The sequence below is a fragment of the Acanthaster planci genome, linkage group LG05 (genome assembly GCF_054643075.1).
Source record: "Acanthaster planci isolate LZ-2023a linkage group LG05, COTS_SCS, whole genome shotgun sequence".
Taxonomy (NCBI): Eukaryota; Metazoa; Echinodermata; class Asteroidea; order Valvatida; family Acanthasteridae; genus Acanthaster; species Acanthaster planci.
The window spans coordinates 20,244,038-20,258,546 of NC_141781.1; the positions used below are offsets into that span (position 1 = coordinate 20,244,038).

Genomic DNA, 14,509 nt, shown 5'->3' on the forward strand with positions numbered 1-14,509 from the left:
CCAGAGCAGTTGTCCAGCTGGGTACCAGCTCGTCGTCGGGGCGATGACGTTTTACTTTGGGAGAAGATGTAAGGTATAGGTCCAGGCAGTCCCGTTTGGGCGACATAGCGCCAGCATGCCAGGGCGGACAAACGTTGTCTGCCTGCCTCGTGCGCGGGGTTGGACGTGTCGCCCTGAAGTAACAAATTAGGTATGATATTTCCTTATTTTGAATTGTGTTTAGGCCACCAAAGGTGCTCTATCTTAATTTCAATACAATAAAGATTTTCTGTTTGTGTCGCCTAAAGTGAATAACTTTCAAGAGTGTCACTATTGTAGGATTTTTGTTGATGTGTTTTTACCCAACATATGACGCCGCCCATAAGACGCTTTGCGTTTCGGGTGTTATGGGGACCGATACATTTCTAGGCTTTATCAGTGTGGAAATGTGTTACCCCTGGGAGTGCCTAAATATATTGGAATGTCATATATAATCATGTGTCCCGGTCTGGTTTGAAGCAACGTGAGGCATTCTCTTGAGGTTCTTTTTGCGCAAGTATGTTAAAACTTTTCAGGGCGCCCTCAATCGTTTGACACAATAGTGCAGTGTTTGATGTAGTATAGCATTATAAAGCTTGGCCTTTTGTTATTAGTGAACCAGCACTTGGGAATTTTAATGTAACCCTAGTGTGAGCTAAGTCTTTGGCCATGTATTATTATTATTATATGTTATTATAAATGATTATTGTTATTTACATTATTGTGCCATGTAATCTTCTTATTGTGTCGGACCCTGGTATTACACAAGCTGGATTATTCAGTACAACTCTTGTATAAAATAACTCAGATACTCACACAGGTTTAGACTTCTTTCTGGTTCTATTAACGTTTACTGGATAGGGTTATCTGACAGTTTAGGTGTAGATAGGGAACTTGTGTAGCCGAAATTGTGACATCATTGTCCATTTCAGGTAAAACACGTTGAAATCGTCGAAATATTTGTGTAAACCTATTGTGCCTTGTACTCATGTATTTATTGCGATTAATTTAGGTATATTCTTCTCTCTTTTTTTTTTATTGTCTGTCAATAGAAATAAAACGTTGTCTGCCTGCCTCGTGCAGTTGGACGTGTCGCCCTGAACCAACAAATTAGCTGATCCGAATACTATATTGCGCCTCCTCACACATTGAAATAATAATGATATTGAGAAGGTAAAGAGGCCATAAATCAGCTATTACGAAGTCAAAAGTTGAGTTTTGGGGGCGACTTTCCATTGCATGATACATGTAATCACTATGTGGCGCTCACGCTTTATTTGGTTGTAAAATGTTATGCATTTCTAAAGGGCTGGGCGGTGTGCCAAGTTTACAGTGACCCCGAAACACGTTTCCCTACACATGCATGTGCTAAAAACAGCAACGTAAGTCTACAAAAACTCACAGGGTGATGATAACGTCACAAAGGACACATGACGTATAAAGTGTCAAGTGCATTTGACCGAAGGTAATGTATGCATAAGAAAATAGACACGACGGTAAAATATTCCAATTGAAAAATATAAATAATGATAAACGACGTATCATGATGTCGCTCGACATTTTGGACCTGGACTTTTTAGTTTTTACCTATCCAGTGAATTCATGTTAAGATGTCAAAATGATCCTTTTTATGACGTCAACATGACGTCATTAAGTTTCAATGACTACGCATCATTTTTTTATCGCCACAGGTCCGGCAGAGAGGATTTTCAGAAATTACATGTTTTATTCATAACGTACACGAAAAGAACGAATTCCAGTTTTGCTCTACGCGTCATCCCACTCGTCTACTCGGGTTACAAAGGAGCTCGCAAAGAAATTTCTAAAAAAACTCCCAGGATTTTCTTGACAAGACTTGGCAAATCTAACTTTAGATACGGTCCCTCTCACCAAAATGCCATGTGAACTCCCCCTCCCACGCCCCCGCCCCCCCCCAAATTAACACTTTGGGCTGTTTTGAGCCTTAACTCCGCCAAAATGTAACCTACGTAAAACAAGAATATTGTTTTGGAAGGACATCCTGTAGTATGAAGCCTGAAGAAAATTTCGCACCGTAGGATCTATATACGTTGATTACGACTCAAAAATTGCAACGGTAAATAAAGGAAGTAAACATCTATCAAAATGATTTCTGTTACGTAATTGAAAATATCACAAACAACAATTCTACTAATTTTTTGGGACACAATAAACGTTAGTTTTGAGTTCCGTATATCATTGTATTATCTGGGAAGACACCATGTAGGATGAAACCTGTGCAACGAATGTGTATAGCGTGTGATGATGCATAATCTATATGTTACATTCAACCATTTAATAATGGAAACTCAAAATAACATTAACTGGCAAAAGTGTGCAACTTCGTCTCTAACACGTAATTTTTCTGAACACATTCGCAGGCATAGTATCCTAACTACCGTATGTTTGACGAATTCACTTCAAGTAGGTATCACATTTTATTCTGCTGGTACTTTTGACTTACGTAAACTAAAGGCAGTGCTGGTGTAGAACATCGTTAACCTGCATTGATTTAAATTAAATATTGACTAAGGTCGCAATTACTTTTTGGCATCGCAGTAATCGAAAGTCGGATAGTAAATGAAAAATAGAGGTAGTGGTTGTTACAGCAACTACCACAGAGCTGTTTCAGATTTCAAGTTGTTTAATGGGGAAAACAAAATCTAAAAAATTAGTTAAAAAACCACAAGGTGAGGTAATCATGAAGAAATAATTCTTGTTGGCTGAAATTGAAAAACGATCACGAATGTCAAAGTTACCAGAATGGTGTCTAGTAAACATGTACAAAGTCATGGGCTAAAAACACATGAAGAAAAAAATGCTCCTTTAAGTGCATGTCACGTGATTTGCGGTCAAAGTGGAAATAATAATGCGTAGTAGAAAAATGTGTACAAAACCCATGGAGAAAGCTGCAACTTTAATCTGATGTCCCCTGACGACGCCACCGTGACGAGTTTATTTTGACAGCCCCAAGGGTTGATGGACTACTTATGCTCCAAATACAAAGTTACTCAGATGTATGAATGTACCAGTCTTTGACTTTAGAAAAACGTGTACAAAACCTATGGAGAAAAACTAACTATTCAAATTCAATATTAATTCACGTGATAACGTCATCCTTAACCCTCTCAAACTGTTGGGCTGAGGTTCTTGATCCAACATCTACTTCAGGAGATATAGGGCCTAAAAGAGTGCACCTTTAACGTCAGGTGACTTGTCACCTTATAACGTCATCATCACATGAGGTCAATATTCCTCTAAAGCACTCCCTTTTTCAAGATATCTGCAAGATTTTAACCCGGTACGACATCTACTTCAGGACATACAGGGCCTCAGAGAGTGCATCTTTAATGTCACGTGACTTGTCTCCTGATGACGTCCTCAAAGCACCGTATCTCGTGAAGTACATGTCTGATTGGGTTCAAACGTTGCAGATATCTTAAAAGGAGAGTGCTTCGGAGAAAAATGACTTGATGTGATGATGACAAGTTAAGTGACATTAAAGTTGCACTCTTCAAAGCACTATATCTAGTGAAGTACGCGAGCGATTGGGTTGAACCTTGCAGCACGTTAAAAGGGAAGACTTCTCTTTTTTAGTTCATTAAAGTGGGTATCTTCGAGAGTTGTTCAAAACCTCAAAATGCAAAAAAGCCGTGTGGTTTCTCCCTCAGACAATCTAACAAATTTCTAGTTACATGTATTGCCGAAATCGCTTCTTTTTTCTTTTTTTTTTCTTTTTTTTATAGCTGTTTCGGGAATGTTTCGGTATTGTTTTTGTTCTGTACAATCAGTTAGTTTGAGGCCTTTTTTTGGACATGCCATCTCTGTAAAAGAGAACTGTAGTTGCTTCCAGGAGGGCCTCCAGATTTGCCTCTTTTTCCACATCAAGATTTCTCACACCTTTACCTCTGGAACTTTCGACCTGTTGTTCATTATGTATCCATCCAACCCGGATACATCTTTTTTCCCTTGAGGCACTCACGTTCCCTTTCCCTCGACAAGATAGTTTAGGGTTCTCCTCATCCTCCCCAGCTACAAGTCCAGTGTCTTTTCTCAGACGGTAAAGAAGACTTTATCTGCGGGTCCTCGTGGCTGAAGAAAGTGGCAATGTTGATGTTTTGCCTGCAGATTGAGTTTGCTTCTCACAGAATTTTTTTAGGCCAATTCTATCTCCCAATTTTAGGACATGTGCCAACTGTGAGAGTTCGTTGTCCATAAAACAAACTGTTGTACTGTCAATCTGGAAAGTAAAAAGAAATTGTTAAGCAATATTAATATTTGTTTTATATCAAAATTATTCCTGTTAAAAGCCTGCTCTTTTACACATGGGTCATACCATGTAAGATCGACACACCTTTTGACATTAGGTCTTCAGATTTGGATAACAATTGCTGTGCTTGTAGACATCACTGAATAATACATACAATTTGCCTCCCTGCCCCCCAATACGCCTTTATTTATCTCATCAGTAAATAAATATTCGTCTAAGCCACCTTAAGTCACAGCTTAGAATTCAACAGAATTCCTCATAAATATTAAGACCCAATTATATTCCTAACACAGCCATTTCAAACTTTCATTTATGTCATTTTAGAGCATACATTTCTTGGGTACAACTTTCTGTATTAGGACTACATACAAAATTGACATATTCTAAGTTGACCAACTATAGTAAAATTGCTATAAACTTTTTTTTATTTTAAAATGCCCAGAAAGATTGAAACGGCTTCCTCTAGAGCAGGAACCATACTTTCAAAAATATTAAGTTCAAAATTTCTTTAAATGATACTTAAAATTCATAATGGCTCAAAGGTCACAGATGTTTTTCAAAGGTCATCTGGACTCTTGATTAGAGAAGCCAAACTTTTACAACATCAATGGCAAGGGAGTGTTCTCATGATTTTGACAAAAAATGAGAGGGTTGTGTTTCATTTTTACTAAAAGGGTGGATTTTAAGTGAAATCTGTCGATTGTTTTTATCTCTGCCCTGTTCCTGCCTGACCATTTGGAAGAGCGGATTCTGCTAAAAATCTATACCTACTGCTCAACCGATGACAGCATTATCAGCACTGAAGGTGGCAACTTTTTAACATGTTTTGCTGTCTTAAGTACATTAAGTAAACCTCCATCTAACTGAGTTCTGTGACGTAATTGAAACTATCTCTGAATGCAACAAGAGCTCCAATGTTTAGCTCAATTCAAAAGCACCACAACTTAAATTTGATATCTCAAACGACGTTCGACAACTATTGTAAACTCAAAATAAAATTTACTGGCAAACGTGCACAACATCATCACTAAAATGCAATTAGTTTGAGCAAATTCAGGGACAAAGTTAGCTTCCTATGTTTTTAAATTATTTTTCAAGTGGGTGTCACGTTTTTATTCTGCTGGTATACATTCTTGACTTTGGTAAAATGCAGTGTCGGTGTAAAAAGTCGTAGACTTCAATTGATTAAAATCAAATATTTGATTAGGGCCTCAATTGCTTTTCGGCATATCTGTAATCAAACGCAGCAAATTAGATGAAAATGAAATGGTATAAAACCTTTAGATTTTTTTAAAAACTGTGTAAAATTATACTCTTGCTTTATATAGAGATCGTGAAGTTAAAATTTGTGACTATGGGCAGAATTATCAGAACTAAAATAGGCGCTATTAGTTTGGCTTAATTAGTTATACAGCTACAGACATCATTCGAGTATTGCTTGGGTCCGAATTGCTTATAAAGACAGGATCTTTCCACATTATGGCATACTAAGGCTTGGCGTGTACTGCTTCTTCTCCTGCAACCCTGCGTTAGTTCAACAGCTTACAATCACCACCATCATCATAAATCGATTCATCGTTTTGCTGCTGCTTTGCGCCATTGCAGGTGAGTTGATAATTCACGTAGCCTCTATTGGTGTTCTCTCGTGGTTACGCGTCCATTAATAGTCACTTACGGTTCTGTGTTAATCTTTTGAATCTCCTGTACGTAGCGAAGAATCCAATTCTGTTGGCGAACTCGCTGAATATTTAAGAAGTTTTTTTAACAAACCGGGGCACATTTTAAATATTTTCAGATTTCCACTTCCTCCCTCTCTTACATCTCACAACAATAATCCTTACTGACTGAAAGTAGTGAATAAAGATGTAATCAAATGCAAGAAAATGACTTGGAGTTGGCGGGAGGCAGCCCTTCTGAGATGCAGTCTTTACGGAAATATCAGACCTTTTCAACCACGTGGTGCACCTACTTCTTACTAAAACAAGCAGTTGTGAGTCCTTTTTAAGCTGTTCGTGAACAATGAAGGATAGGAGAATAACAACGTTTTTGGAGGAACATTGTGGCAAAATATTTCTGGATTTCTGGGTTTGACACTAAATCTGTGAGCTTTTCTAGCTCTTTGGGAGAATTGAACTATAATCCTTAATACAGTTCTCTTCAAAATCGTCCTTTTCATTTAGCCCCCCTCCCAAAAATGGTATCTCAGTGCTACACTGCAAAAACTGCGGTGTTAAAATCATCACTTTTTAGTGTAATCAGATGACCACAGCATAGGGTGTTACTTTTACACCACTGGTGTTACTTTGCACTCAAAGTGTTACAATGCACCGGAGGGAATTAACAGTTACACCAAAAGGGCAAAAATGTTAACACCAGTGAAAAGTGTTGATGTACTCCTCTATAACACGGGCGTTAAATTTAGTTTTGGCAGTATACATTTGTTTCAAGACGACTTTCTGCTTACCTTTTTCCCGTCTTAAGACTGTCTTGTTTGAACTTTGCAAAAAATTGTTAGTTTCCCTCTGGAAAACAGCTGTATTGTGGATATGTTCATTGAAGTACTGTAAATAAAGACTGTGAAGACCATTTCCAGTGCTTTCCGTGGTATAGGCATATTTCACCGAGAGCAACTCTATGGTGCCACTGTTTGGACTTTCGACGTTTTAAGGAATGTTCCTAAGATTTTCATCCATGTATCGAGGTTTTGGGTGGGGGAGAATTTTCAATAATGACTTGACTTTTTGCCTCATCTATAAAATCATCCTCAGCCCAAGTAAAGATGGCTGTACCCTTTTTGATAAAAATTCTAGTGCTTTCAATTCCTAATGCAACATGACGGGAAGAACTGCTTTCACGGATTACCCACCTCGAGCACAAGCACCCCCTTATCGGTTGAAAAGAGCCATTTTAGTTGGAAGTATTCAGAGCTAAGCCACCACAACGCATGCACTGCATAGTCGTTTGTGAACCAGCGAAGTGCAGTTACCACCAGAGGAGCGCCCCCGTTGCTTGGCATATAGCGCGTCCTTTCTTGGTTGCGCTCAGGGCTCATAGCTTGAACACTTTGCTTGCTAGATGCCAACACATCAAGTACTGTTCATGTGATATAGAGTCCTTCTAAATACGTGAAGCATTTTGACGATTTTTCTTCCATAAAATAACCTTGTAGTTGTGTAGGAACTATATGCACAAACATCTACATTAAGATGTCATTGCGCGTGCCAGTTGGGGGTGTCTTGCGACTGGACATTACCAGAATTGTGAAAAATATTCTAAAAAGTGTGGTTTTATACGGAGGACTAAGTTGCCTCGCGTCGTGTAGCTCCGTCGCGATGCTGCGTCAGGGCAACGACACGACGCCACGTACTTTTGTCGCCAACAGAACGCCATACCTCTGGTCTCAAACTTGACCAGATTAAGCACTCCCTCATCGGTTGAAAAGAGCCACGTTGGTAATTTGCTGGAAGCCAAGCGATCCTAGCATGTCCGTTTCATAGACGTCTATAAAGAAACCAACGAAGTGCAGTTCCCACCAAAGGAGCCTCCGTCGCTAAAAGGAGAATAGCACCCTCTCTCGAGCGTTTCGCTCGAGGTAGATAGATCAACCCTACCCTAAACACAAAACCCGTCGTGGTCATGAACCGAGTTGAGCCAACCAGCCGGAAAATGTTTTCATCCGCCCGACAGTTGATTTTTTTTACATATATACACCTGTTATTTGCTGTAATGTCGTAACTTATTCCATAAAGCTTTTATGTCTTCAAAGATGCCGTAAACATTACAGAATGTTGGCGCCATGCTGAGAGTACTGAAGTTTTAGGCTTAATACCACTTTAAGTCTAATAAAAGGGTGTGAACAGAACTGAAACTGTGAATTTTCAGTGCGCGTTCAAAAGGCTGGTAATGACAGCTTATTTTCAGGAATTCTCAACTGAACAGTTTCATTACACTGATGCTGGGACACGGTTTGCAGGAAACCAAGTTTGCTGCAATGTGAGCACACTGAAGTAAAATTATTGATGAATGTATTACCGTAAAAATTGTGATTTGGAGTGTTATACCAAGTACAAACAACAGTCCTCTGAGGAAAAACTGCCACTTGTTGCTCCTTTCAAAACACACCGCCAAGGAGGGAAAGTGGCTGAAGGTTGGCCATAAGACAGGTAGCTTTTTCCTGCGCTGTTTTGCAGAAGAAATTTGCCGTCACTAGAACTGTAGGTCTCGGATGAGTCCATAAGTATGAGCCACCGAGTCAGGTCCTTTTAATTCTTCCACAAAAAATGTTTCGTTGAATTGGTACAGGTAGAAATTTTCCTCTTAATAAGTGGCTATAATTACTGAAATTCATTATCAGTTTTGCCCAAAACTGTGGAGGTTGTTGGTTAAATAACTTTCTAATGTTATACCAGTACGTAAAATAAACGGTCTTTTTTAAATTTAAATGCGTACAAAATCATATCTTTGTGACAAACGATATCTCTACAAATAAAATACTTCCTCCATGAAAGCGTTAAAAATCATAAGAACCTAAAACTGGTTGAAAATTAAAATTAAAAAAATAAGAACTTAATCCAAATTCAGCGTGGTAGCTACATTTCCGCAGTTCCGAAGCAAAAGTTGCCAAGCAGGAGAAATTCTCCGAAATATGTCGGTAGACAAGCCCTAACTATTGCAATGATAGTCCCAGCTAGATATGGGATGGAGGGGTACCCCCACATGCCCAATCCCTATACGCACTCTAGACTATTGTTATCTAACACATTCCCTCCCCAAGATGTGTGAAAAGAATTCCTGTGGTTCTAAACAAGCAATGACCATCAGAAAGGTGTGTGTGTTGTGGGGTTGCTCTCCGTCCCATCTTGTTTCAAATGTTTGGATTGAGCATCAGACTCCTATGCACATTCCTGACGAGTCTAGTCCGGTGGTATTATTCCATTACTGCGTTGATGAAACGTGACAACGGACTGCCCCATTCCCGGAGCATACGCTTCAGTCTATTCAGTTTAGCCGTGGAAGTTTAGCTTCGTAGGCGTTCCACCTGCATAGCCCCCAGCGATTGTTCAACGTGCGTTGTCCCATTACTTGTAGAAAACAGGAATCCCCAAGGCAACCTTCCAGTAGCAAAAAAAAGGACTCGTCGTGTCTTCATGTACAGCCTACGCTGGATGTGTTATGGCCCTTTGACGAAGCTGTTTAAGTGGATGGCTCTTCCGTTTAAAATCTAATTCAGGACTTTCTCTCCCCGTGTTACACCGCGTTGATCGGCATTTTACACAGGTACGGCAAGGGAAAATGACAGCCAAAGTCATCCCAAGCGAACTCCCAAAAACACCCGCAGTGCTGGTTCACCGACTTGTTGTCGGGCTGGCCGTCTCGCCAGCCCTGGTAGGTCATGTTTGTCCCATCGCTCCAGACGAAGGTCCCTTCCTCCGCTAGGTCGTTGCCCCCGAGCCAGACGAATTTGCCCAGTTCTCCCGTCTGCGGGACCAGGGACGTTTTCCACAACTGCAAGAGGAAGCTGTCCTCCCCGCTGCTGTGGATGGACGCCAGGTGCCCCTGGCCGCTGCGGGTGAAGAACTCCTGGCAGTGGTCCTCGGCGCTCTGCCACTTCTTGGGCAAGCCGAAGAAACGGTAGCAGTTGTCCCCGTAGCGAGTCCAGAACGGCGGACAGTCCAGATCAACCCCTTCAGCGAGGCCAAGGGCCAGGAGGAACAGTGCGCAGGAAATTGGCCAGGGTGTCATGATGCAATATGTAGTTAATCAGGTTTTGTAAAATAATCTGTTGAACAAAAAGAAAACATTATTTGTTTTCATTAAAAGAAAACATGAACATCACACAAACTACATGTATTAACATTAATTTTACAAGCAAGTAATCCAAATCGAACTTGCCAATGCCAAATTTTAGAATATTCATTATAAGAGAACTAATCTTAGAAAAACTTTAGTAAAAAGAGACGGCAGTGTATTTTTTCTCGACATAAAAAGTATTGGCGTGCAAGAATATTTTATGCCAGGTTGTAACGTAATCCAAGTGATGGAACTATTCGTTTCTGTCTGGGAGACCAAATGCACTTGTATGTGAACTTGTACCAAATTCAGCCAGCCTTGTTTCAGTATTTAATCGGACAAAATGTTGCATCCTGCTTCCACTTCAGCAGTTGTGTACAAAGTCTATGGGAGTGAAGAGAACAACATCGGTAAATGTTTCTCAGTCCAGAATTCGCGTACATGTCTTTCCAGCATTTCTGTAATGACTGACTTTTTTTGAGATGATATATGATGAAAAAGGGTGGAGTCAGGATGCAACATGTTTTTTTCCGTAAACTATATGTGAGCCACACAACTTGAACAGACTCCTGTTGGGATTCTGCTGTGCCTATGACCCCTCATAATGATGCCAAAGCCGTTTAATAATGCAGATGCATTTGTAATATATTACCGGCATTCTTGGAAGAGTGGCATTTTGTTGAAAGGGCCGCATTTATTAACAGTGAGAAGCAGACTGGGTAATGAACAAAAAAATTCTTAGATGGAATACATCTCGAGCATCTCTTATACCATCGTCCTCACGGTCTGCCGAAAAAGTTTCCAAAATTTGCTTTAAAGTCAACAAGACTATGAAAACGATGTCAAAAGATGTGTTTCAATAAACGATCCCCCCACAGGCATCAAGAATATCAAGCCTGCATTTGTGCTCAACCCTTTGGATGGTTTCAACAATATTCAACAAGGTCTAAATCACTTGTATTGGCCATCAATGTTTGAGTTGCCCACCCCTAAACAACCCAGTGCATTTTCGTTTACCTAGTGCTCGATTTGTCGCAGATTATGCCCATCCTGCGTCGATTGTGTGCCTACACTGTGTTGATGCGATTTTACCGTTATAGATCAATTATCCGGCAATGCAGTTTATGTTTTTGCCGCGGGATTCCTTTTACGAGCATATATAGAACGCCTAATATTTCACCGATTCAAAAAATGTGTGCCCTGAAAAAAGGGGACACACTGCACTAAAATACTCACGAAGTAATTTTGTGGTCCGGTCAGTTCTCTCGTGTTGTCGTCTAATGATGATATTCAAGCGGTGATCACTCTGTGGAAGGGTGCGGCCCTCGTGCCCTCTATGCTTGCCGTTGATTGGTCAACTGGAATTGGTGCCCGCCCGCTGCCAGCAATCGCACACATCAAGTGAGCTTTTCCTTTGGGGTGGCAGTTTTGCTAATAAGAGGATGGCGCACCATCAGTGCACAGACGCACTTGAAACGTGCATTGCTAACGCCGTTATGTTACGTAAAGGATAATACTTCAGCTATGCGTCATTCGCGGGAAGGAATGAGGTGATACGAAGTCCAGACGTCCACTCCTTCCCACGAATCGCGCGCTGGGGGTATCAGAAGAATCTACAGGTAACATCCACATATTAAAAAAAACTTCCGACATTATGGCATTATTTCAGCCAACTTAACGTCATTGAACTTCACAAGCGGCTATCTTACTGGGCCTAATACAAAGGCTTGGTTGTCACTGTGAGCCAAATCGTTTGTGGCAGCATTACTTACAAAATGACACGCAGATCAATGATTGCTCTTGTATTTTGGCACTGTAAAATGGCCGCCAGGAATTCAGTAAAACTTGTATTAGAAGTCCAGACTTTTTAATGTGGTGCCTGAAGTACCACGCTAGTCATGACACCTCAAAACTTAATTGACCCCAATTTAATTTTTTATACAATTATACAGTGTTGAAAACAGTTCTTTGTTATGGTTCTTTTGTTACCTGAAAATTGAAACAACACGTGAGTTTTCATTTACTGACTGAAATTGATTGATTGTCGAATTTCTACTGATGTTGTGCTTCGTGGATTATGGATTGTTTTTACCAATATACATTGAATTAAGTATCTATATATGTATATATACCATAGTAACAGTCCAAAGTTGTAAAAAAAAAAAAAGAAAACCACTTATCAAGTAAATTCGCGTTGCATTCACTTGCAGAGCAACTCATTCTTTTCAATATTATTCATTTGAAGCTGACCTCAGTTTAGTTCTTCAACGAAAGCCGTCCTCATTTCCTCAATTTTGTTTTGTAGCATTTGGAATGCCAGTAAGCATCTCCGGCGTCAAAACCAACAGAATGTTTTTGAGTTCTTGGTTAATTATGCAATGAAATGATCATTCCATAGGTAACTGGTATGCGAGATTACATAATTGATTCCAGGACTAAACCCAACCAAAGAAACACATGGAGGGCGTCCTGCAACTTCAAAGGCACTTCGAGCTTGACCTGTATCCACGATCTGAGAACGATACTTGGTAACAAATTATTTTGGCTGGGTGTCCATGTTCTGCGCTTAAACTTCTCTACTGGCAGTGGATTGGAGGGAGGTATCAGTGAGGTAAGAGTGTAGCGGAAATAGAGGACTTTGGGGAGGGATTTTTGTGGGGGATGATTTGACCGGCCATGACAATTAAGGCGAGAGATGACACTTGTGACACTATATAGGGGCGATGTTCACGATACAGATGTATTTTGTTTTTACATTCAGGCAGAATCTTATACAAGAACAGCATATTTATGGCTGTCTCATTTTGCTCCCTCTCTGAGTGATACTGAATGCATTTTGGTATTTGAGAAGTCCAAAAATTCTTCACAATCTGCTTTAATTGTTTTTCTCACCACAAAGCAGTGAGGGATGATTTAAAAGCCCATTCTCCCAGTCAAAAAGGGTTATCCCCCCCAGATTTTTACGCACACGGTAGGTATCGAACATGACCATTGAATTTGCCTTTCTTCTATGAATTTGGAGGTTGAAACTGAGATCGATTTTTATTCACCCATTCAATAAACGGTGCTTTCAGTTCCACTCATCCCTATTTGGGACGGGGTACCAGTTTATTAATTTCGACACGTTTTCCCGCGAGAATGCCGCATCATCTGGATAGCCACGCTACCGTAGCGGCGTCTGGATCCACATTCTCCCCAGATACAGCATATTATCGTGCGAGTCCAGTCAGCTGGTTGCAGACTCCAGGCCCTCCAGAGGGCAGCAGAGTGAATCCGCATGTGACAAGAAGCTGCGACAGAAACCTTGCACACCGGGAAATTGCTTCAGGTGCTGACTCCATTCTGTTCTTCCAGAAATTTTGACTTTTTTTCTCTTTTAATTGGAAAGCATCGAACTTTAGATACGGCGCTACATTTATCGCAACTGATCTCGAGGAGGGGAGTGAGCAAGAATGGATCCAGAACCCTTTTTGGGAGGCAAACTTTGGTTTTCTTTGTTGGGAGCAAAAACCTGAATTTTTCACCAGTAACCTTTTATGGCCTTTCTGCGGGGTGCGGCTTCGTGTTTGAAAAAAAATCCCCTCTCTCTCATAATTTTTCAACTAATCATTTTGCCCCTCTTTTTTGGGAGTGGGTGGCCCTCGGATCCGACGTCGTGGGAGAGGATTTCTCTAAGGATTGAAAAAATAGGACCATTGGGACAAAAACAACTTACCCTCACATGAACCCCAAACCTGGATGCGTCTCGGCAAGGTATTTAGCTCAAGGGGGGGTCCCAGTTTCCTAGTGCTTTAGACACAATGCATTTGATGCATATAAGGCACAAATGAGTAACTGAATTATTAAGTAATTTCTGACCTGCTAGGTTTAAAATTAAAATTTCAACCAGATCAACAATGTTAATTTCCATTTATAATCAGCTTATAATAATCTTAATGTGCTCGATCTGATGTTTCCGCAAGCTATTGCAAGACCCAAATCTATTCTCAGTGTTCGTGAAATTTTACATTAAAAACAGCTCTCAAATCAATTGCTGTCTTGGTGACCCATAATGTAATGACCGTGATCAACGAGTTTTATCTCGGTCGATAAGTCATCCACACAGACAGCGTCACCAAGGTAACACACAACGGCCCAACACACTTCAGCCGCGAACCTGTCAACACGAACTGACACCCGAGTGGGCTATGATTTGCGCAGACCGATAAGTAGTGTAAGACTTGACCTTGTATGTTTGCCCCTCTCAATCTATCCGCCAACAAGCGATATTTTTTATCACACAATATTCTGGGGATGGACTGCGTACGTTCCTACGGGAAATGGTTTTATTACCAGCCATGAGAGGAGACTATTATTCACGCCTCTTGGAAGCTTCCCTTTGGAAAAACATCCCCCAGAGCCGCGATTCTAACC

The 14,509-nt window shown here is 40.5% G+C and overlaps 1 pseudogene across 1 annotated transcript; it reads right to left on the bottom strand.

The window, feature by feature from the left end:
* Nucleotides 1–8,527: 8,527 nt before the first annotated feature.
* Nucleotides 8,528–11,483, bottom strand: LOC110990443 (alpha-N-acetylgalactosamine-specific lectin pseudogene; annotated as a pseudogene). The gene is made up of 2 exons (XR_015425356.1): nucleotides 11,333–11,483; nucleotides 8,528–10,085 (listed from the first exon to the last, which is right to left on the bottom strand). The product of XR_015425356.1 is annotated as an alpha-N-acetylgalactosamine-specific lectin pseudogene (transcript).
* Nucleotides 11,484–14,509: the final 3,026 nt, after the last annotated feature.